A 21,837-nucleotide genomic window follows, 5' to 3' on the forward strand; every position below is an offset into this window, starting at 1 on the left:
CTGTATATAGCTAGCCAGTTATCACAGCACCATTTATTGAATATGGAGTCTTTTCCCCATTGCTTGTTTTTGTCAGCTTTGTCAAAGATCAGATAGTTGTAGGTGTGTGGTCTTATTTCTGGACTCTATTCTGTTTCATTCATCTAAGTATCTGTATTTATAACAGCACCATGCTGTTTTGGTTATCATAGCTCTGTAGTACAGTTTGAAGTCAGGTAGCGTGATGCCTCCAGCTTTGTTCTTTTGGGTTAGGATTGCCTTGGCTATTGGGGTTCTTTTTGGTTCCACATGAATTTTAAAATAGTTTTTTCCAGTTCCATGAATAATGTCATTGGTAGCTTAATAGGAATCGCGTTGAATCTATAAATGGCTTTGGGGAGTATCACCATTTTAACAACATTGATTCTTCCTATCCATGAGCATCGAATATTTTTCATTTGTTTGTGTCATCTCTGATTTCTTTGAGCAGTGTTTTGTAGTTCTACTTGTAGAGATCTCTCACCTCCCTAGTTAGCTGTATTCTAGGTATTTTATTCTTTTTGTGGCAATTGTGAAAGGGAGTACATTCCTGACTTGGCTCTCTGCTTGACTGTGATTGATGTATAGGAATGCTAGTAATTTTTGTACATTGATTTTGTATCCTGAGACTTCGCTGAAGTTGTTTAACAGTTTAAGGAGCTTTTGGGCCGAGACTATGGGGATCATGTCTGCAAACAGGGATACTTTGACTTCCACTCTTTCTATTTGAATGATCTTTATTTCTGTCTCTTGCCTAATTGCTCTGGCCAGGACTTCCAATACTATGTTCAATAGGAGTGGTGAGAGAGGGCATCATTGCCTTGTGCCAGTTTTCAAGGGGAATGCTTCCAGCTTTTGCCCATTCAGTATGATGTTGGCTATCGGTTTGTCATAGATGGCTCTTATTATTCTGAGATATGTTCCTTCAATACCTAGTTTATTGAGAGTTTTTAACATGAAGGAGTGTTAAATTTTATCAAAAGCCTTTTCTGCATCTACTGAGATAATCATGTGGTTTTTGTCTTTAGTTCTGTTTATGTGATGAATTACGTTTATTGATTTGTGTATGTTGAACCAATCTTGCATCTCAGGGATAAAGCCTGTTTGATCATGGTGGATAAGGTTTTTGATGTGCTAGATTCAGTTTGCCAGTATTTTGTTTAAAATTTTTGCAATGATGCTCATCAAGGATATTGGCCTGAAGTTTTCTTTTTTCTGCCAAGAAAAGCTCTGCCAAGCTTTGGTATCAGGATGATGCTGACCTCATAACATGAGCTATGGTAGAGTCCTTCCTCCTTAACTTTTTTTGAATAGTTTTAGCAGGAATAGTACCAGCTCTTTGTACATCTGGTAGAATTCAGCTGTGAATCTGAGTGGTCCTGGGCTTTTTTTGGTTGGTAGGCTATTTATTACTGATTCGATTTTGGAGCTCTTTATTGGTTTGTTCAGGGGTTCAATTTCTTCCTGCCTCAGTTTTGGGAGGGTGTATATGTCTGGGAATTTATCCATTTCTTCTAGATTTTCTTGTTTATGTGCACAGGGTGCTCATAGTATTCTCTGATGGTTATTTGTACTTCTGTGGGGTCTATGGTAATATCCCCTTTGTCATTTTTGATAATATTTATTTGGATCTTCCCTCCTTTCTTCTTTATTAGTATAGCGAGTAGTCTCTCCATTTTATTAATATTTTTCAAAAAGCCAACTCTTGGATTTGTTAATCTTTTTAATGGTTTTTTGTGTCTCAATCTGCTTCAGTTCAGCTCTGATTTTGGTCATTTCTTGTCTCCTGCTGGCTTTGAGGTTGGTTTTCTCTTGGTTCTCTAGTTCTTCTAGTTGTGATGTTAGGTTGTTAATTTGGGATCTTTCTAACATTTTGATGTGGGCATTTAGTGCTATGAATTTCCATCTTAACACCACCTTAACTGTGTCCTGGGGATTCTGGTATGTTGTATCTTTGCTCCCAGTAGTTTCAAAGAACTTAATTTCTGCCTTAATTTCATTATTTACCCAAAAGTCATTCAAAAGCAGGTTATTCAATTTCCACATAATTGTATGGTTTTCAGTGAATTTCTTAGTCTTGATAGCTCATTTGATTGTGCTGTGGTCTGAGAGATTGGTTGTTATGATTTCAGCTCTTCTGCATTTGCTGGGGAGTGTTTTATTTCCAATTATGTGATTATTTTAGAGTATGTGCAGTGGGGTGATGGGAAGAATATATATTCTGTTGTTTTTGGGTGGACAGTTCTGTGGCTATCTATCAGGTTCATTTGATCCAGTGCTGAGTTCGGGTCCTGAATATCTTTGCTAATTTTCTGCTTTGATGATCTGTCAGTGGGGTGTTGAAATCTCTCACTGTTACTGTGTGGGAGTCTAAGTCTCTTCGAAGGTCTCTAAGGACTTGCTTTATGAATCTGTTTGCTCCTGTGTTGGGTGCATATATGTTTAGGATAGTTAGGTCTGCTTGTTGAATTGAACCCTTTACCATTCTTTGTCCTTTTAAATATTGGTTGGCTTAAAGTTTGTCTGCTATTAGGATTGTAATCCCTCATTTTTTCTGTTTTCCATTTGCTTGGTAGATTTTTCTCTGTCCCTTTATTTTGAGCCTATGGCTGTCATTACATGTGAGATGGATGTCTTGAAGACAGCATGCCAATGGGTCTTGGTTCTTTATCCAGCTTACCACTCTGTGCCTTTTAACTGGGGGCATTTAGCCCATTTACATTCAAAGTTAATATTGATATATGTGGATTTGATCCTGTCATCATTATGTTAGCTGGTTATTATGAAGACTTTTTATATGGTTGCTTTATAGTGTCACTGATCTGTGTACTTAAGTGTATTTTTGTAGTGCCTGGTAACAATCTTTCCTTTCCATATTTAGTGCTTCCTTCAGGAGCTTTTGTAAGTTCTGGTGGTAATGAATTCTCAGAGCATTTGCTTGTCTGAGAAGGATCTTATTTTTCCTTTGCTTATGAAGCTTAGTTTGGCCAGATATGAAATTCTGGGTTGGAATTTCTTTTAAGAATGTTGAGGTCAGGAGTGGCATCTTATGCCTGTAAAAATCCCAGCACTTTGGGAAGCCAAGACAGGTGGATCACGAGGTCAAGAGATCAAGACCAGCCTGGCCAACATGGTGAAATCCCATCTCAACTAAAAATACAAAAATTAGCTGGGCATGGTGGTGCATGCCTGTAGTCCCAGCTACTCAGGAGGCTGAGGCAGGATAATCACTTGAACCTGGGAGGCAGAGGTTGCAGTGAGCCAAGATTGTGCCACTGCACTGCAGCCTGGTGACAGAGCGAGACTCCATGTCAAAAAAAAAAAAAAAAAAAAGAATGTTGAATATTGACCCCCAATCTCTTCTGGCTTGTAGGGTTTCTGCTGAGAGGTCTACTGTTAGTCTGATGGACTTCCCTTTGTAGGAGACCTAACCTTTCTCTCTAGCTGCCTTTCACATTTTTTCCTTTCATTTCAACCTTGGAGAATCTGATGATTATGTGTCTTGGGGATGATCTTCTTGTGAAGTATCTTACTGGGGTTCTCTGCATTTCCCTCTATTTGAATGTTGGCCTCCCTAGCTAGGTTGGAGAAGTTCTCATGGATGATATCCTGAAACATGTTTTCCAAGTTGCTTACACTCTCTCCATCTCTTTCATGACACCAGTGAGTCATAGATTTGGTCTCTTTGCATAGTCTTATATTTTTCAGAGATTTTGTTTATTCTTTTTCATTCTTTTTTCTCTACGCTTGTCTGACTGTCTTATCTTTAAGCTCTGAGTTTCTTTCATTTGGCCTATTCTGTTATTAATACTTGCGATTGCAGTATGAAATTCTTATATTATGTATTTTAAGCTCTATCAGGTCAGTTATGTTCTTTTCTATACTGGCTATTTTGTCTTTCAGCTCCTATATCATTTTATTCTGATTCTTAGCTTCCTTGGATTGGGTTTCGATATATTCCTACATCTCAATGGTCTTCATACCTCTCCATATTCTGAATTCTATTTCTGTCATTTCAGCCATCTCAGCCCAGTTCAGAACCCCTACTGGAGAGATGGGGCAGTTGTTTGGAGGAAAGAAGGCACTCTGGCTTTTTGAGTTGTCAGGGTTTTGCACTGGTTCTTTCTCATCTGCGTTGGCTTATGTTCCTTCGATCTTTAAAGTTGCTGCCCTTCGATATTTTTATTTTATCTTATTTGATGACCTTGGGGGTTTGATTATGGTATAAGATGGATTTGGCCAACTGGCTTTGTTTCTGGAAGATTTTAGGGGGCCAATGCTTAGCTCCCAACTCCTGGTCTGTGTGCTTTAACTCTGGGGGACTTGTATTGGGCCCCAAATTTGTTCTCTGGCTCCTTAAGAATCCACTGCCCTGGGTTGGGGCTGGGGTGCTCTCAGACCACTGGTCACTACACTCCAATGGGTGGTATCAAAGTGTTTTTGTAATGTGACAGCAAAATCTGTCCTTGTTTGTACACGCCAGTTGCAGTAGCAGTGCAGCAGGGTGGATGCTCATCAGCTGCGGTAGGGTGCTAGCAGGTGCTGGGGTGCCTGACACCATGTGCGCATTCACCACAGTGGTGGAGGCAATGTGACTGGCAGGGAAGGGGAGCCCCTGCTGGCTGGTGACCATCACTCTGGTGGTTGTGTTGACATGGGGAGCAGGGCACTGGCAGATGCAGGTCTGTGTACATTCCTTTTGCCAGCAGGCAGGGGTGGTTGCTTAGCGTGGAGGAAGATCCACTGTTCTCTGTGTCTGGTTTCACTCCCATGGCAGTGTTGGTGCAAGGGTGGGGCACTGGTGGCTGGTTCTGTGCCCACCAAGGCTCTGACTACAATGGCAGTTGGCAGGGGGAGCAGGGGCAGACTACACTCCTGATGCAGCAGTGGCTGGGCAGGGTGCAGGCACACAGGCACGCTGGCAGGGCAAGGAAAGTAAATACTGCCCGTACACACATACATCAGCAAATCAATGTGAGGGGTTGCCGTGGGCCTGGGGGAAACTGCAGTGTGGGGAAGGAGCTTGTGTGCTGGTGCGTGGATGTGGGGGCCGACCTGCTGGAGCTTTCCACCAGTAAGGCACTGTCCACCAGCACAGAAGCTATGATGTAGGCCCCCAAGGCACCTGAGGCTGCCCTGGAAGCAGGCGCAGCCAGGCTGGGGCCCCAGGCGAAGCCAGCAGACCAAGGGGTGCTCAGGGCTGACCAGGCTTATCTGATGAGCAAGACTGCCCTGCAGAGTTCAGCCCCAACAGTTTCCCTTGGGCTGAAGTATCCTACTGAAGCAGTCAAGCCTAGGGGCATGGCCATCCATGGCTGTGCTCCACTACAGAGGCTCCCACATCAAACCCCCTGGGCTCCATATCAGCTGGCTTGCTATTCCTATCACTTCTCTAAGCTGCTCTCCCTGCCATCTGGAGTGTCTGTGGTGGTCAAGGGGTCTCCTCCTCCTGGTGGGATTCCAGAGGCTTGTGGTGAGAGCAGGTTGCTCCTTGTCAGTTCAACTCATCCATTCCCCTGGAGTCACTGGGGGTCAGGAACAAGTCCTGGTGTGTGGTAGCCCCGTGCAGTGTTCCCAGCTTCCTCATGCTTCGGCCCAGCTTTCGTTCTTCCCTCCGTCCATTCTCAGTGTCTTCCCTCTGAAGATCTGTTAGTGCGCCAGGCTCTCGGTCCCTCAGTGGCAGCTGCTCCACCTGGCTGCGTCTAGTCAGCCATTTTGCCCTCTGTTATGATACTGGGAATTTAAAAAGCTCCCTTTATAATTCTAATGTGCAGCCACAGCTGAGAACTGTTAACGTGGATCATCTATAAAAACACCTATTCATAGAAAGAATCTGCCATTTGCAGAGCACTTACCACGCGTCAGGAGTTCTGCTGGGTATTTTACTTATCTCACCGAATCCTCATAATAACCCTATGACATGGGTACTATGGAGGCTGAGGTGCAGGGTGGTTAGTGACCTGCCCCCAGTCACGCCAGCAGTAAGAGGAAGAGCTGGGATATGAAACCAGCTGCCTGACTCCAACAGCTCTTTCTACTCCCTGGCACCGCCATGTCTTCTGACACTGCAGATCAGAGGCTGGGCTGCCTTACACTGGGTCCTATGGAGGCTGGGCAGGCCCCTGGCCAGGAGGTCCTGGACAGGAGCTGGGCTCGGCTCCTGACTTTCCAGGGGCCCCACTGAAGGGCTGTGGGCTGTGGAGGCCCTTCTCACCTGTCCCTCAGCTCAGAGCCTTCCTAACCCTTCTGTTCCCATCTCTGCTCTTGCTTGAAGCTGCTGAGAAAGCACTGCTGGCCTCTCGGAGGGCTCTCCTCACTCCATGAAGATGAGGAGCTGCTCCACTGCTCCAGGGATGGCGCAGCTGGAGCTACTTGGTAAGGGCAGACTGGCAAGGGGGAATGGTTTCCCTGGGTCCTCCGCCCCTGTCACACTTTTGGTCAGGAGAGTTGGACATGACAGGAGATGGGGGTGCTTTCAGAGGTGATCATAGAGCTAGCAGGATCCTTAGAGACTATTTACCCAATGCTTTTATTGTGGGGTTGGAGGAGCCACACCCAGAGAAGCCAAGGAACTATCCCAAGGCTATTCAGAGACCTAGAGGAATGGAAGTAGCCAAGTTCCCCAGTCACCTGCCCATTCCTGCTAGGACACAGCCTAAGAGACTCCAGCTGCACCTAGCACCCCTGCCAGTGAAAGTTCAGCCAGGAGGGGTGAGGTGACCTGCCCAGGGTCCCTGAGCAGGCTGGAGCAGCGGGCTGAGGGCTCTGCGATGGGGGCAGCTGCTCCAGGAAGGCTGAAGGGCTGCTCCACCCTGGTTCACCCTCCTTTACAGGGGCCTTGATTGAGGCATGTGGTTCCCTTGGAAACAGACTGGCTTGTCTCCTGGGGTCAGCAGCACTTAATCTGCAGTTACTGCAATTTTGATTCTAGTGGGGGAGGGGATTCCAAACTCCCCCTTTACATTCCTCCACCACCCCCCACACCCGCTGCTTCATGAAAGCACAGATTTCCCCTCATTCTGTTTCCATGTGCGCACGTGTGTGCTTACGTGCACACATGTGTATACACACATACGAGTCTCCCAAGCTCAGAGAGCTTTTAATGACTCTGTTTTCTAACCCCCAACTGAAATGGAACAGTCATGTCCTTACCGATTCTTTGTGGCCCAAGTTTTCCCAAGAACCAGAAATGGAACACCCTTTTCTTTCAAATGCTATCTCCATAGCATTACAATCAGATTAGGGGTGGGATGGAGAAAACAGGCCAGATAATACATTTTCCTTGCCCTTCCACCTCCTGAAAGACTTAAACCTGTGCAAGGACAGTCAAGGGTATGTTGAGGCATTACTTTGGACACACTGATGGTTTAAATCTGTATTATAATTCATCAGCATACACATCGCTCCTGGTGTGATTTACACCCTTTGAGGGCTGGCTTCCTGTCTGATTCCCTGCTGTGGCTCCCTAGCACCCTGGGGCCCAGTGGGGTTGTGCTGAATAAAGATCCCTTGCACTTCAGGAAAACCGAGGTGAACATGTTCAGAGCAAAGACGGATATGGCCCCTCATCCTGTGCTGATGCTGACCTTGGAACACAGCTGCTATCAAGGAAGACAAGGAGAGGTTCTAACATGTAGACTATGCTTTGAAACCTTAGCCTTTATAAAACTATGACAGTAAGAAAAATCTGACATTGTTGACTCCATCTTGCTTCTAGCCTCACAGGTTGGCTGTCTTTACTCATTCCTGGGTGTGGGCCAAGCTAACTTTGGGAGTAGTTTATAGTTTAAATAATAGTCCTTCCCCAAAACTAAACTGTTCTTGTAAAACTAATGAAAGGCCAACAGGTTAGGAAAATGAGAGGCACTTGGATTCTAAATAACTACCAGCCATTATTGCAGAGGTCATAAGATTTGCAACTTCCCAGTTACTCCTGCAGATAACATCACTATTGTGGAATCCAAGATTGGCCTTTTGAGATGTCTTTTCAAGTTTTTATGTTTCCAACAACCAGGTGGCCCCACCCAGCAACCAGTCCTGTGGCCCCCATCCAGGAAGTGATTCAGCACAAGAGGACAGCTTCAATTCCCTGTGATTTTATCTCCAACCTAACAAATAAACATGCCCCCTACCCTAGCTCCCTGCCCACCAAGCTATCTTTGAAAAACCCCTAACCTCTGAGCCTTCAGGGAGATTGATTTCAGTAATAACTCCGTCTTCTGCACGGTATGATCGGCCTCATGTCTATTAAACTCTCTTTCCTGCAATGCCATGGTCTCAGTGAGTAGATTTTGTCTGTGCAGCAGGCAGGAAGAACCTGTCAGGTGATTACAGATTTACTAAGGACCCAGGCAGAGGCTGGAAAGAGAGACACAATCAACACCGAGAGGCAAAAGGGCCAAAATGGATGTGTAGTTTGCAGGCTGGCACCCGGAATGAGGATAAATTATGGAGAAAAAGCTCCACTAAAAAAATAAAATAACAGCCACAAAGGGACTTTTAACCACATGCAGACTGGAAGGTCTTGATGGTGCAGAGTGAAACCGGGACAGAGAAAGCAGAACCCTCAAATCCTGTCTTGCATCCTTCTTTAATAAAGAGAATAGACGAAACCTGCAGGGCTTTTGGTGAGCACCTGAATGGCGGGGAGGACAAGACACATGATGAAATAAATGCATGCATTTGGTTAAAGAAATCAAAGCCATATGCAAAGATATTTTTAAAGAATCAAAATTTCCCCCCTCCCCAAACCCCAGTCCTATTCTTCAGAGGTATTTGCATTTCTTATATATCTTTCAAGATATATATTTTTATAAATCCATAGCATGCACACACACAGACACACACACACACAGAGCCATATTGCCAGGCTGTTTTGTAGCTTTTTTCCACCAAATGTGTCGGAGCTCTTTTTATATAAGCGCAGGTAAGTCTATTTCATTCTTTCTAGTGGCTAATGCTAGTTCAGTTAACAGGTAAGCCAGTGTGACCAGCCACCTAGTGACTAATGTTTAATTTGTTTCTAATGCTTTCTCAATCTTGCAATGAATATCCTAGTACATATATATTTGTGTTACGTGATCAGATCCCTAAATGTAAAGGCACAGGCATTTAAATTTTTGATCAATATTATTAAACTACACTTCAAATATAGCAATTTACACATTCAACAACCATATAGGCAAGTGCCCCTGTCTCCATATCCTTGCCAGCGTTAGGTTTTATCAGATTTTAATTTTTGCTAATCTGATGATCTACAGATGGAATGTCATTGTTGATTTGCATTAATCATGAAAGATTGAGCATATTTTCATATGTTTGTTGGTCTTTTGTATTTCTATTCATATCCTTTATCCATTTTTCATGGGCTGTATATCTTTAATTTTTTTTTTTTTTTTTTTTTTTTGAGATGGAGTCTTGCTCTGTCACCCAGGCTGGAGTGCAGTGGTGCGATCTCAGCTCACTGCAACCCCCACCTCCCGGGTTCAAGCAATTCTCCTGCTTCAGCCTGCTGAGTAGCTGGGATTACAGGCGTGCACCACCACACCTGCTTAATTTTTTTGTGTTTTAGTAGAGATGGGGTTTCACCGTGTTGGCCGGGCTGGTCTCCAATTCCTGGCCTCAGGTGATCTGCCAGCCTCAGCCTCCCAAAGTGCTGGGATTACAGCCATGAGCCACCGCACCCGGCCGATTTTTAAGATCTGTTTGTATGATAGAAAAATTAATCACTTGTCATATTTGAAGCAAACATTTTTATAAACTGTTTTATTTTGGAGAGGCATTTTTTCCATCAATGTGTTTAAAGTTGTTTGTGGAGCCAAACACAATGTTTTTTTTTCTTTTTGTTTGCCAGACAGCTAGCTGCTTTAAACAAGTTTGCTTCTTAGTATGAATAAGCTATCTTTGAAGCTTTGGGAAGAACTAGCAGACATGTTTGCAGAACCTGAAACAACAATGCTTGAAAAAACATGGAAAACAAAAGGGGCAAAAGGAGGTCAATGAATGTCCCAGTTTTCTAAAAAAGAGAAAGATAGATTCCAGAAATGTCAGGCAAATTAATTTTATGCTAGTTCTGAGTAAAACTGTAGAACTGATCACTAAGCTGGTAGTTCAAGAACAACGACCAAAGGGCATGTGGGCACCAGGAGGAAGTCACGCCAAACCCACTCAGTCCCCATTTTTGTTAAGGTCACTGGACACATAAATCAGAAGATTGCTATAGATCCAGAATTTCTGGGTTTCAGCAGGGTGTTTGATAAAGTCTTTCAAGATTTTCCTGTGGACAAGGATGTTAGCTAGATCCATAGCTGGTTGAGCAACCATGTCCAAAGAGACCTAATGAATGAATCAATATGAAATTGGAGGGTTCTCTAGAGATGACAGGGCTCTCTATGAACTTGACCAGGTCTTGTTTAATGTTTCATCAGTGGCTTAAATAAAGGCACAGAAGGCCACTTATCAGATTTACAGAGGACACAAGGGTGGGAGTGAAAAAGCTCATATGGTGGCATGCTGGAATCAAGATACAAAAAAATTTCGACAGCTTGAAACAGGGTTAAGAAGGGTAAATGTAAAATCCTGCACTTTTCTGGGGGAAAGAATGTGAATAAGCAGAGCTTGGGAGAGATAACGAGTTAAAAGCAGTAATTTATGCGGAAAAATACATGCCAATTCAAGATGTGCCTGGTTGCCAAGGAAAAGTCTTAGGTCCCAAGAGGGATTGGTTCCACTCCGCTCCGTCCTGCTGTCATCATGAGGAAAAGCCCGATGTTCACCTGGAGAGGACTCCAGGGGATGTGACACTGATACTAGCCGTGGCAGGGCTGGCCTGAGAACAGAGATCAGACCGGTGCCTCTGGCTGCAGCCAACTAGACGAGACTCAGCCGATATAATTACCAAAGGGAAGCTGAGGCTCACAGAAAAGAACTTTCTAAGCCGCGGGCTGCCTAAGAGTTACAAGGTCCACACCCAGGCTGGGAGCTGCCTGGCTAGCTTCTGACCTGGGTACAAGGCTGCAGCAGATCACTCTGCTATCGATTTGGATTCCATGATTCTGAGATTCATGTTCAAAGTCACCTAGATCTCCTAAGGACTCCAGGAAGAGAAGATGCCTGCTCAGATGAGCCCACAGATGGCTCCTGCCCCTGCCTACCTCCTGATGCCTGCAAGGTGGGCAGCTACCAGTCGTGCCCTGGACCTGCCTTGTCCCTTTTGGTGCCCCTCTCTGGGCTGGACTTGGACTGGTAGAGTTCCTGGAGGAATTCAAGTGTACCTGCCTTCATGTTACAGTCTGAGAAATAGGGTCTCAGGGCAGGGTGCGGGGGGATGGTGAAAAACCCAAGGTCATACAGCAAGTGGGTGGCAAAATGTTCTTAGTTCCAGCACAGAGCCACCTCTTCCCACCTCCATGCAGCCTCTGCTCTCCCTCCTCCTAAGGTGGGGCCAGCCCTGAAGGGTAGGGCAGCATGGGAGGAGTGACCCGGTCCCACCAGCCAGATCCCTCCTAGCTCCTAGGCAAGGAGAAGCATGAGGGTTGGCCAAGCTCTGGAGATTTGAAAGCCACCCCTCACCCTAGCACTCGGGACATATATAAAAGCCCTTCCCCTTCAGTGGGCTCCATTATCTCCTTCAATCTCCATCAGGCCCCCAAGTCCCCCTGAATGAATATACAAATGCAGCTTCAAGACAAGCATCTACCAGCCCCGGGGTTAGCTGCTGTCCTTGAACCCTCCTGTGTAGAAATCCTGGACCCCCTCCTCGCCCTACACACATTTTGCTCCTCAGACACATTCTTTCCTCCTTGCCCACTTTGGGAGTCCCAAAGACATTTGGGGGCCTGGTACTGGCCCAGTCACAGAGAAGACTCCAGCACCTGTCTTCTGAGCTCTGAGACTAGGCGGGCCTTGTGGGACTGGCTGGGAGGGCAGCTGACTTCTGAATGAAACTTATGTCTGTCCCTACAGGCACCCCTTTCTGTGGCTGGAGGTCATTCACATCAGGTGACACCCCCACAGGCCACAGGCCCCCAGAGTGCTCTGCAACCTTCAGAATTTGTGACAGCAGCCCCCACACCACATACCCACACCTGCCCACAACGCCCCTCAGGCCCCGGCGCAGCTGCTGCTCAGTCCCCATCCCAGGCTTGGGCATAGTTTTAGGGTGTGGGCAGTTGGGAAGGCTCTGTCTGCTCAGCCAGCTCTGGCCTTGCACTGAACAGGCTGCAGCACACACCCCCTCCAGCCACTTCCTGCCACACACTCAGCAGCCCAGCATCCTTTAAGCTCAGGGTAGCCCATTTCCACCCTCCATGGCACCTGCTTCCTGCTTCCTTCCCTCCCTTCCATCCTCCCTCTTCTCCCCTGTCCCAACAGCCCCAAGTCCACGCACAGCTCTGAAGTCACTTCCCAGCGTCCCCGGCTCCACCTGTCTGCTGGGGAGTGTGGTAGGGGGATTGAATATCGCTCTCCAGGTTCCTCTCCTCAGGCTTTTCAGAACCTTGGTTGCCTCCATACAAAACGAAGAGGATCTCTCCGATTCCTTTTATGTGCAGCATCGATATCCTAGTATTTCATAAACATCTGCAGTTCCAAAATCTAGAGAGCAAACGGCTCACATGTGTCAAGTGCCTGTGACATACCAGGCTCCGTGTGTCATAGGCTGCATCTTGTTTATGCCTCCTGAAACCCTGAGGGGGGAATGTGAGCAGACCTGCTTCACCCATGGGGAAACTGAGGAAGCACTGAGCGGTGACATAACTTGCCCAAGATGAATGAGCTGGTGGCTGGAGAACCAAGGCTGAAGCCAGGTATGGCATGGCTCCGAGACCACACATAGCCCTCCCACGTCACAGCTAGGCTTGGGGAGGATCCCAGGAGATTCCTGAGCTCTGGGCTTCCACCTTATTTGTGTTGATCAGGATTGGAGCCTAGAAGAGCAAAGGCAACTCTTCCCTCTGTTGGCCATAAGCTCAAGGGCTGAGGACTTCTCCCCATTGTCAGCCAGGGGAGAGTCTCCAAGGGACCCCCCCCCCCCAACAAAGCTATAATATTGCCACCCAACTTTGTTCTAAGGACACCAAGAGATGGCCTTCCCACCTAATAGGGATTTAGGTTAACCAGAGAGGTTTGTTAATTTTTGTTGAAGTTAATGAGAATCTCCTTCCCTGAGCCACACCAGGGGGTGGCCCCCTGCTCCCCCCTCATCCCCGCCCCTTAGTCCAGCTGCCCAGAGGCAGCCACATCTAATGCTCATAGCTGTTTCTCTTGGTGTTTACTTTCATCTTTCAAAATGACATGATTTTGTTGCTATTATTCACTTTAGCCATTTTCTACTGACTTGGACTGAGATGTTCTGACAGAGTCTGCACGTGTACCCTGGGAAGGGCAGGGTAGGGTAGACTGGCTGCCTGGAGGCAAGGGCTTAAAGGACCAGGGCCCAGGAACAGGGGGTGGTCCTTTTGCATGAGGGGTAGGGACAGTCCTGCTGAGGAGCAGGGGACAGCTGGGAGTTTTGCTTTCATCCTCCAAGCCCCAGGCACCCCACAGTACCAGGACTTAATGAGACAAGCCTTTCTCTTCTCTCTGCATGAATAGCAGGCCATGTCATTTCCACCACCAGGCCCTCCTGGGATATACTTGCCTCCCCACTCTACCAGGAGCCCCCTCTCTGCTTCTTTCCCCACGTCTAAGTGCTATTTGTCCCTCAAGCCCTAGCTCAGTGTTACCCCACAGCGAGAAGCCTCCTTGGCCTGGGTGCCCTTCCATCTCCTTGAGTTTCTAAGGGCTGGGCCATTGGAACAGCATATCTTGTACTTGTCAGTTCTCTGCCAACTCAGGATATAGATCTGGCCTCTTAGGTCAGGCATCAAGCCCCAGAATGCAGGAGCCTGTCGGACATCCCACTGGCAACCCCCTTCCTGAGCTTAGTCCCTGACGCATGTGAGGACTTAGCATTTGGGGCTCTTACCATTATCATGGTTCCTACTGAAGGACCCACAGCAGGGAGGAGACAAAGCCAGCTGGGCCCTGCCTGAGACCATGGTGCTGCCACTGAGGTTCTATACTGAAGAAAATAGCCAAACGGCCCCTTGCAATTAACAAGGCATTTAATAACTACCTGGGTATTATGCGTCGCCAATGCTCCCACTTTCAGGAGGAAGTAAATGAGGCTCAGAGAGGCTTTCCAGAAGTCCCACAGCTAGAAAGAAGAGAATTGGCCTAGAACACCAAGTCCTCAGATTCTTTCCTCTCTGTCCCTGGGCCCCACCCAGTGCCAGCCCCAGCCCCACATGCAGAAGGGATGAGGGTTGAACATGGACCGCTCAGGGCCACTGCCAAATTGAGCAGGGTCTCAGATGGACGTGAGCCCAGCTGCTCCGCCCACTTGCTTGGAGCTCTGTCACAGCCCCTGCATAGTCACATAGCTTTCAACACCAGTCCCTTGTCCCCAGGATCAGGGCTGGCCCAGCTCACCTGTGGGAAATACCCTCAAAAGTACACACCTGTGCATGTTGAATCATAGTCCGTCAGACACAGAAGGGTCTTCACAGATGGTGAAACAGGCCAGGGTGGGCAGCATCTGGCCCAAGGCCAAACAGACAACTGGTAGCAGAGTTGCAAAGCACTTGGGCTCCTCCCAGCTTCCCCCTACTGCGGGGTTATTACCGCAGGTGCAGAGCCTGAAGGAGGCAGTGTGGGAGAGGGGCATCATGTACAGGAGACAAGGAGAGCACATGACAGGTTACTCCTGGGTGCTGTGAGACGTGTGTACACAACCAAGGGTGTATCACAGCACCTGTCTCTGGGTGTTTCATTAGAAGAAAAACTTCAGAATGTATGAATGCCTACAAGTTTACTATTGCCTTGACAAAAGCAAGTTACAGGATAAAGTATGTTCCCATTTAGTTTTATTTATATACACACGTTGTCTTAGCTCAGACTGCTCCAATAAAATACTGCAGACTAGGTTGTGTAAACAAACTTATTTTCTCAGCTGTGGAGGCTGGGAATTCCAAGATTAAGGTACCAGCAAATTCGGGTTCTGGGAGGGCTCTTCCTGGCTAGTAGACGGCCATCTTCATGCTGTGTCCTCCCCCGGCTTTGCCTCTGTGAGTGAGCTCTTGTGTCTTCTTTCAAGGACATCAATCCTATCAGATCAGGGCCCCACCTTTATAATCTTAACCTTAATTTCTTCCTTTGAGGCCCCATTTTCAAATACACCCACACAAAGGCTTAGGGCTTCAGCATATGAATTTTGGAGGGGACAAACGATCCGTAACAAATATATAACCAGCGTGTATGTATGTGCCCGTGGTGTGTTTAAGGGTGAATTTGGTATTTTCTCAACTGCTTTATTATTGGATTGTTTCATCTGTTACCACAACAATGTATTGGTTATACATTTTAAACTTAAGGAAAAAAAAAATCAGGAGAGAAGTGGGAGAGAACATGAAGCATGAAAAGCCCCACCCCCCAGACTTACTGACCTCCCTGGTCTCCAGGCTCAGACAGCAAGCACAGACACCTGTCTGAAGAGAGGTCATTCAGCCAGATATCCGATGCCTCCACAGCACCATGGGGCACTGGACACCCTGGCCCCCACATCTGGGTATAGCCATCCTCAGCCTGGCAGGAACCAGGACAGGGGCTCCATTTTGTTCTGAGGGCTACAGGTCCAGGAGGTGCTTTACTCATGCAAATCACACCCTGACCTCCCACCAAATGTCCAGAGGAGGTCACCCCTGGTCATCCTGTTGCCCTCCCCAGCCTAGGCCCTCCCTCCAGTTGCAGCCCAAGGGCATTTAATGCTGTTGCTTGGCCCATTCTCCAGAGGCCACCTCACGGCAGCAGGCAGACATTTGCAGCAGGCACATCCAGGGGGCACGAAGGGAAATCAATGTCCCATTCATTCGAGGACTCTGACTTCCCATCTCTTAGACATGAGCAGTCCACAACCACCACATCCTCTTGCATGGAAGAGGAATCGGAGGCCCAGGGAGGGAAAATCCATTTCCTGTGACAGAGCCTGACAGTCCCCAACCCCCCATCCTTCCACACCAGGGGACCTGCTCTTCACTGCTTTGCCACAAGCCACCTCCAGACTCTGAGGAAGGCGTCCCCCACCCCCACTGAGCCTGGAATAGAGGGTAATTTCCACCACTGCCCCTCTCTCCCCTACTCCCAGCAGCTCCAGACAAGCTTGGCAGCTGGAGTCCCAGGGAGCAGCTGAATACATCATCGGGGTCAAAGACAGAGCCTGGGGTATGTGTTAAAACAAGAAAACCAATCAGAGCTGAAAATGAAAGGCAGCAGAAGTGTGAAGCAGGGAAGGAGGCTGCCAGACAGACACTGGGTGCTAGCGGGCCAAGTGGTTGCTGCCACACACCTGCCTCAGAGTCAGCGTGGCCCCTGCCCCAGTGCCCAGACACTCTAGGAAGCAAGTGGCCAGTGGGAGCTACGAGCACACCTCTCAACTCAAAGAGCAGGCCCCGACCCAGGCCTGATTTGACAAGGAGATGTATGCATCAGTCTGTCAGTTCTTAAGCACTGTTAAAGTCCACACACAGATATTCCCTATTGTGATGCCACAGGGTGGGCCAATGCCTGCTCATCAGGAGTGGTCTGGGGTCCTTGGAGGACAGAGCCTGAGTGGGCTCTGGATTCCAGGCTCCAACATCCCCTCCCTGCCAAAGCCGGTGGGTGGCAGTTACTGTAGGGAACCAGTTCCAGGGAAAAGGGGCTTAACACTGACCAAAACGCACATCCTAGAGGCTGGCCTGTTCACCATCTCATTGAATCTTGGGTCACACCTGGGAGAAAGACTATTTTTGTGCCCACAACCTGAGACTTAGGGTGATAAAGTGACTTGCCCAAGGTCACACAGCTGTGGAGGCACAGAACCGTGAGTGGAAAGCTGAGATTGTTAGAAATAGATTCTCCCTGCCAAGGGAGCCAGTCTCATCCAGGCCATAGGTGTGATCCAGATCTTCAAGAGGCCTGACTCTCCATGGTCAGCCCCTGGGGCAGGCCCAATCACAGTGTGCATTCAACAAATATGGAGCTTCCACCATGCTGGGCACACGGTCCTCAGTGAAACCAACAGGGTTCCTGTGCTCCGAGTTTACCATCCCAAAGAGAACAGAGTCCTTCCCCCTCCTGTCCCCTCATTACCAGTCACCACCATGGGACCTTACACAAAAGAAAGTCAGAAGCCCAGACAGTGGGCCTCAGGAGCTGGGTACCCAGCAGCATTGCCTGCTTGGGGCCACTCATCTTATGCAAACTCCCATTTTATAGAATGGGAAGATGGGCCCTGCTGTTACACAAAGGATGGGTGTCCAAGGCAGGGGCAGCCTCCTGGCACCACTGCCAGCACAGTCATGCTCAGTTGATTGCACAGCTGAGGGGTCAAGCCAGCACACAAGGCAGCTATGAAAAAGCCCATCAAGAAATAAAGTGAAGGTGGGGCTGGGGTGGGTAACACAGGAGGGCGGGTACCCAAGGAGCATGCTGCGAGCATGGGTGGCATCTAGACCAAGAAAAACAGAGGGACAGGGAGAGTTCAGGCATGGAGAATGTACACTATGCTGGTGGTCTCAATCCCAGGCACTGAGCAGGGGGCCACCAAGAACAGAGCTTCACTGAGTGACTTGGATGCCAGGTAGAACCTCCAAGGGCGCTCGTCTTCAGGCCAAGGAGCCACAGTGGGCTCTGGGTCCTCCTCCTCACCCTGCTCAGATCTCCAGCCAAGAGAGCAGAGCCAGGTGGCCCAGTCATGACCGACAAGGTGGCTGCCAGGTCTCAGTGGAAGAGAGCAGCAGCCCAAGCCAAGCTCCTGCTTCTCCTCCCTCTGCCGGGCCACCTCCGCTGCCGAGCAGAATTGCTCCTCTGGCCTCGGGCTCCCAGCCAAAGCCCAGGAGAGGCCAGGCAGCAGCTCTATTAACACACAAACTGGTGGCCCGGCAGCCGCTGACACTGGGGTTAATTAAATCTATCTCCCCATCAATTCTCATTCAACTACTATCGATGGCCATTAGATGGGTGACAGAGTGACAAGGAAACAGTAATAGACTTGTCTTAACCCTCACGAGTGGAGAGCCCCGCCCTCCTGCTGTGGTCCCCGGCTCACTCCCTGGAAGATCTCCCACTCAGCTCAACACTGGCTGCTCCCCGCACTGCACCTGGCCGCCAGCCAGGCTCACCTCATTCTTTGTTCAGTTTGCAAATTCATCCTCCGTGCCAAGCCTGACAAGTAGAGAAGACTTGGACTATTCCCCTCTCCTCATGCCACTCAGCCCTTTCTCTGCCAGGTCAAGTCCATCCAAAGCTGCCTCCTCCCAGGAGGCTCAGCCTAAGACCAGCTCACATAGCCCTAAGTGTCCCTGCCACCCAGTCCCTCCATGGCCAGTGGAATACTGGCTCCCACAAAGATGTTCACATCCTGACAACTGGAACCCATGCTTGTGTTACTTCACATGGCAAAAGGGGCTCAGATCTTGAGATGATCTGGGTTATCCAGGTGAGCCCTAGGTGTAATCACCAGGGTCCTCATAATGGAAGAAGAGAGCTAAATACCATGTGACAGAGAAAGCAATGCCAACATGATGCAGCATAGGATGCCACCAGCATCACTGGCTTTGAAGACAGGAGGGGGCCGAGTGCCAAGACTGCAGAAAGTTTTTAGATCCTGGAAAATGTAAGGAAACAGATCTCTCCCTTAGGGCTCCAGAAGGGATCCCTGGTATCACATTTTGGCCCAGTGAGACCCACTTCAGACTTCTGACCCCCAAAACTACAAGTTCACGTTGTTTTGAGCCAAGTCTGCAGTCATCGTTAGTAATTTCTTGCAGCAATAGAGAACCACATTCCCATGCCCATTCTATGTTCCAGCAACACCAGGCTACCTGCAGCTGTGTAAGCCACCCCACTTCACACCTCCCTGGCTTTGCAGTGCCTGCCACCTGAGATGCCATTCCCGGCCAGTTGTGTCCTACTTCAAAACTCCACCCAGCACCTTCTCCGCGAAACCTTCCCTGATTTTGTGTGGATTGCCTCATGCTTGTTCTTCCATTGTGTCTCCGTGTTCCTCACTGGGTGCTGCTCAATTTTGCATCTGGTGTGAGCTCCCGTAGCAGGGAGTTTCTTGTACCTTCATAACCATGAGTCCTCTTGCATATGACAGTTCAGTGAACACTTGCAAAATAACCATCTGATGGCCTAGCCTGTCTTGTGTTCCCTGAGCACAGCAGTAGAGCGTGGTGGTTGAAAGCATAAGTTTATGTCAATTTTACATCAAAAAACAAAACTGAAATCTCAAACTCCAGTTCATATGTATGCTGAAGTATTTAGGGAAAGTATACAGACGACTGCAACTTATTTTGAAATGCAACCAGCCTGGCCAACATGGCAAAACCCCACCTCTACTAAAAATACAAAAATTAGCCAGCATGGTGGCACATACCTGTAATCCCAGCTACTTGGGAGGCTGAGTGAGGAGAATCACTTCAACCCAGGAGATGGAGGTTGGAGCGAGCCAAGGTCACACAACTGCACTCCAGGCTGGGTGACAGAGTGAAACTCCATCTCAAAAACAAACAAACAAAAAAGATTAATGGGTGATAGGGTATAAAGTGACAAAACAAGCTTTGTGAAATGTTAAGAGATGGGTGCTAAGGTTCTGTCAACTGGGCTCTATATTAGAGTTCTCATAAGATATTGGGGAAGAAGTATATACCCTGGGACTAGACAGCCTGAAATAAAGTCTTGGCTCTACCACTTCCCAACCATGTAAGCCTAGGCAAATGACTCCTCTAGGCTTCTGTGTCCTCGCTTGTAAGAGGACAGTACTTTCCATGTGGCTGTGAGGACCAAATGAGTTCATACATGGCAAATACATAACAGCACCCTAAATGCCAGGTAGGTATTAGCGATGGTCACTTTTTCTGGGGGGGGGAATGGAGTCTGTTGCCCAGGCTTGGAGTGCAGTGGAATGATCTCAGCTCACTGCAACCTCTGCCTCCCAGATTCAAGTGATTCTCCTGCCTCAGCCTCCTAAGTAGCTGGGATTATAGGTGCACCCCACCACATCTGGCTAAATTTTGTATTTTTGGTAGAGACGGGGTTTTACCATGTTGGTCGGTCTGGTCTTAAACTCCTGACCTCATGATCTACCCACCTCAGCCTCCCAAAGTGCTGGGATTACAGGCATGAGCCACCATACCCTGCTAATAGTCACCTTCTCTTGACAAGCCCCACTCACAGGAGCATCACAGCGAGGCATGGTGCAGTTCCTACCTTACCTTCCTCAGTCGGAAACAGTGGATTGAGTCTTCCAGACTTCACACCCAGCCCATACTAAGCACTGCTGCTCCTATCTCCTGGGCACCAGGGTGCCTTGGAGTTCTATGCACAGTGAATAACCCAGGTGATATAAAGGGGTGAGACAATTGTTTCTGGAAGCAAGTGATTGGAGTCAGGGCTCTGCTAGACAGTATCTGAATTTCTACTAGGAGTCATGGGCTGTCAGGGAAGACCCATGTTGTGTGCTTATAACAATTACACTTGAAACATTGAGGATAGATGGGAAGAGAACAGGAATGAAAACCCAGAGACCAATTAGGAAGCTTTTAAAGACATGAGCTGCATCTGGGCAGCTCTATCCAGCTCTGCCCTAGATATTCAGGGCAGACACAAGAGGCAGCAGTGAATAGAGAGCGTGTGACTGTCCTCTCCTGGATCGTCTTATCCAAGGCCCTATCACCAGCTGGTACCTCTACCTCCAGCTGAAGTTTGGCAATCAAGTTCACACCATGGCTAAGTTCCATCAGAGCCCTCTAGCCCACCTGGCACTGAGGTCAAAGACAGGAGTGGTATTCCTTACCATAGGCCGAAGTAGGTTTGTGTCTGGGGGACTAAGCAAAGCACTGCTGGAGTGAGGAGGGCAGGCCAGGCACTGTCCTGGCTGTTCCTCAGGACAAGGAGGCAAAGAATACTGGATTCTTACTGTTCAAACTTCCCACAACCCCCAGGACCCTAGAAGGAACAGTTCTAGGTTATTTGTTTCCTTTCCCTTAATCTACAGCTTCAGCTAATTTAGGTGGTGGAATGATCTGAAGTCTTTCTACTGATGTATACCCTTGGTAGTATGGCCAGGGTTAGGCTGTCATCTATTTACCCACGCCTGAGTGGCAGAAGGTTGGCCTGGGACTCCCTGGACTACTTCCCCTGCCTCTACTATGGAGAGGGTGATCTTTGACGCAAACTCCCCAGCCAGCTCTGTAACCATCATTTGCCTGTTCAAAGCGGCAGGTGCAAGTGACCAGAGGCTGTCCCCACTTCTACTTTAGTGATAAAGTTGTGTTCCCTTGGTAGAAGCATTCTTCCCTAAGTTACTAAGACTTCTAAAACTAGCAGAAACCACAAACCCAGGAGGGCAAGTCAAGTTAGGAGTAGGACTTTAGCTGTTACATTGAGAGGTACCTTGTTTCTACTGTTGAGTATCTGGGTCCAAGCAGTCTGTATATGAGGAATAAACTATCACAGTCATTGGTTCAGAACACATGCCACCCCTTCTATTAACAGTACTCCAGCCTCCCAAAGCAGTGAATCCCAGGTAGCACCATAATGGAGGTTTTGGAAGACTTCTCACCATTCTATAGAGTCAGCTGCTCCTGGGAGTCGAGGTGCACAATAGCCATGGGCTTCTGCCTATTGATTCACTTGTGCTGAGACAGGAGTTCCTTTGTCAGTTGCAATGCTGTATGGTGAACAATGAAGCTGAATGTCAAATTCACAGATCGTATTTTTCAAGCAAGCCTGTCA

Source organism: Pan troglodytes, chromosome 8, assembly GCF_028858775.2.
Source record: "Pan troglodytes isolate AG18354 chromosome 8, NHGRI_mPanTro3-v2.0_pri, whole genome shotgun sequence".
Lineage (NCBI taxonomy): Eukaryota > Metazoa > Chordata > Mammalia > Primates > Hominidae > Pan > Pan troglodytes.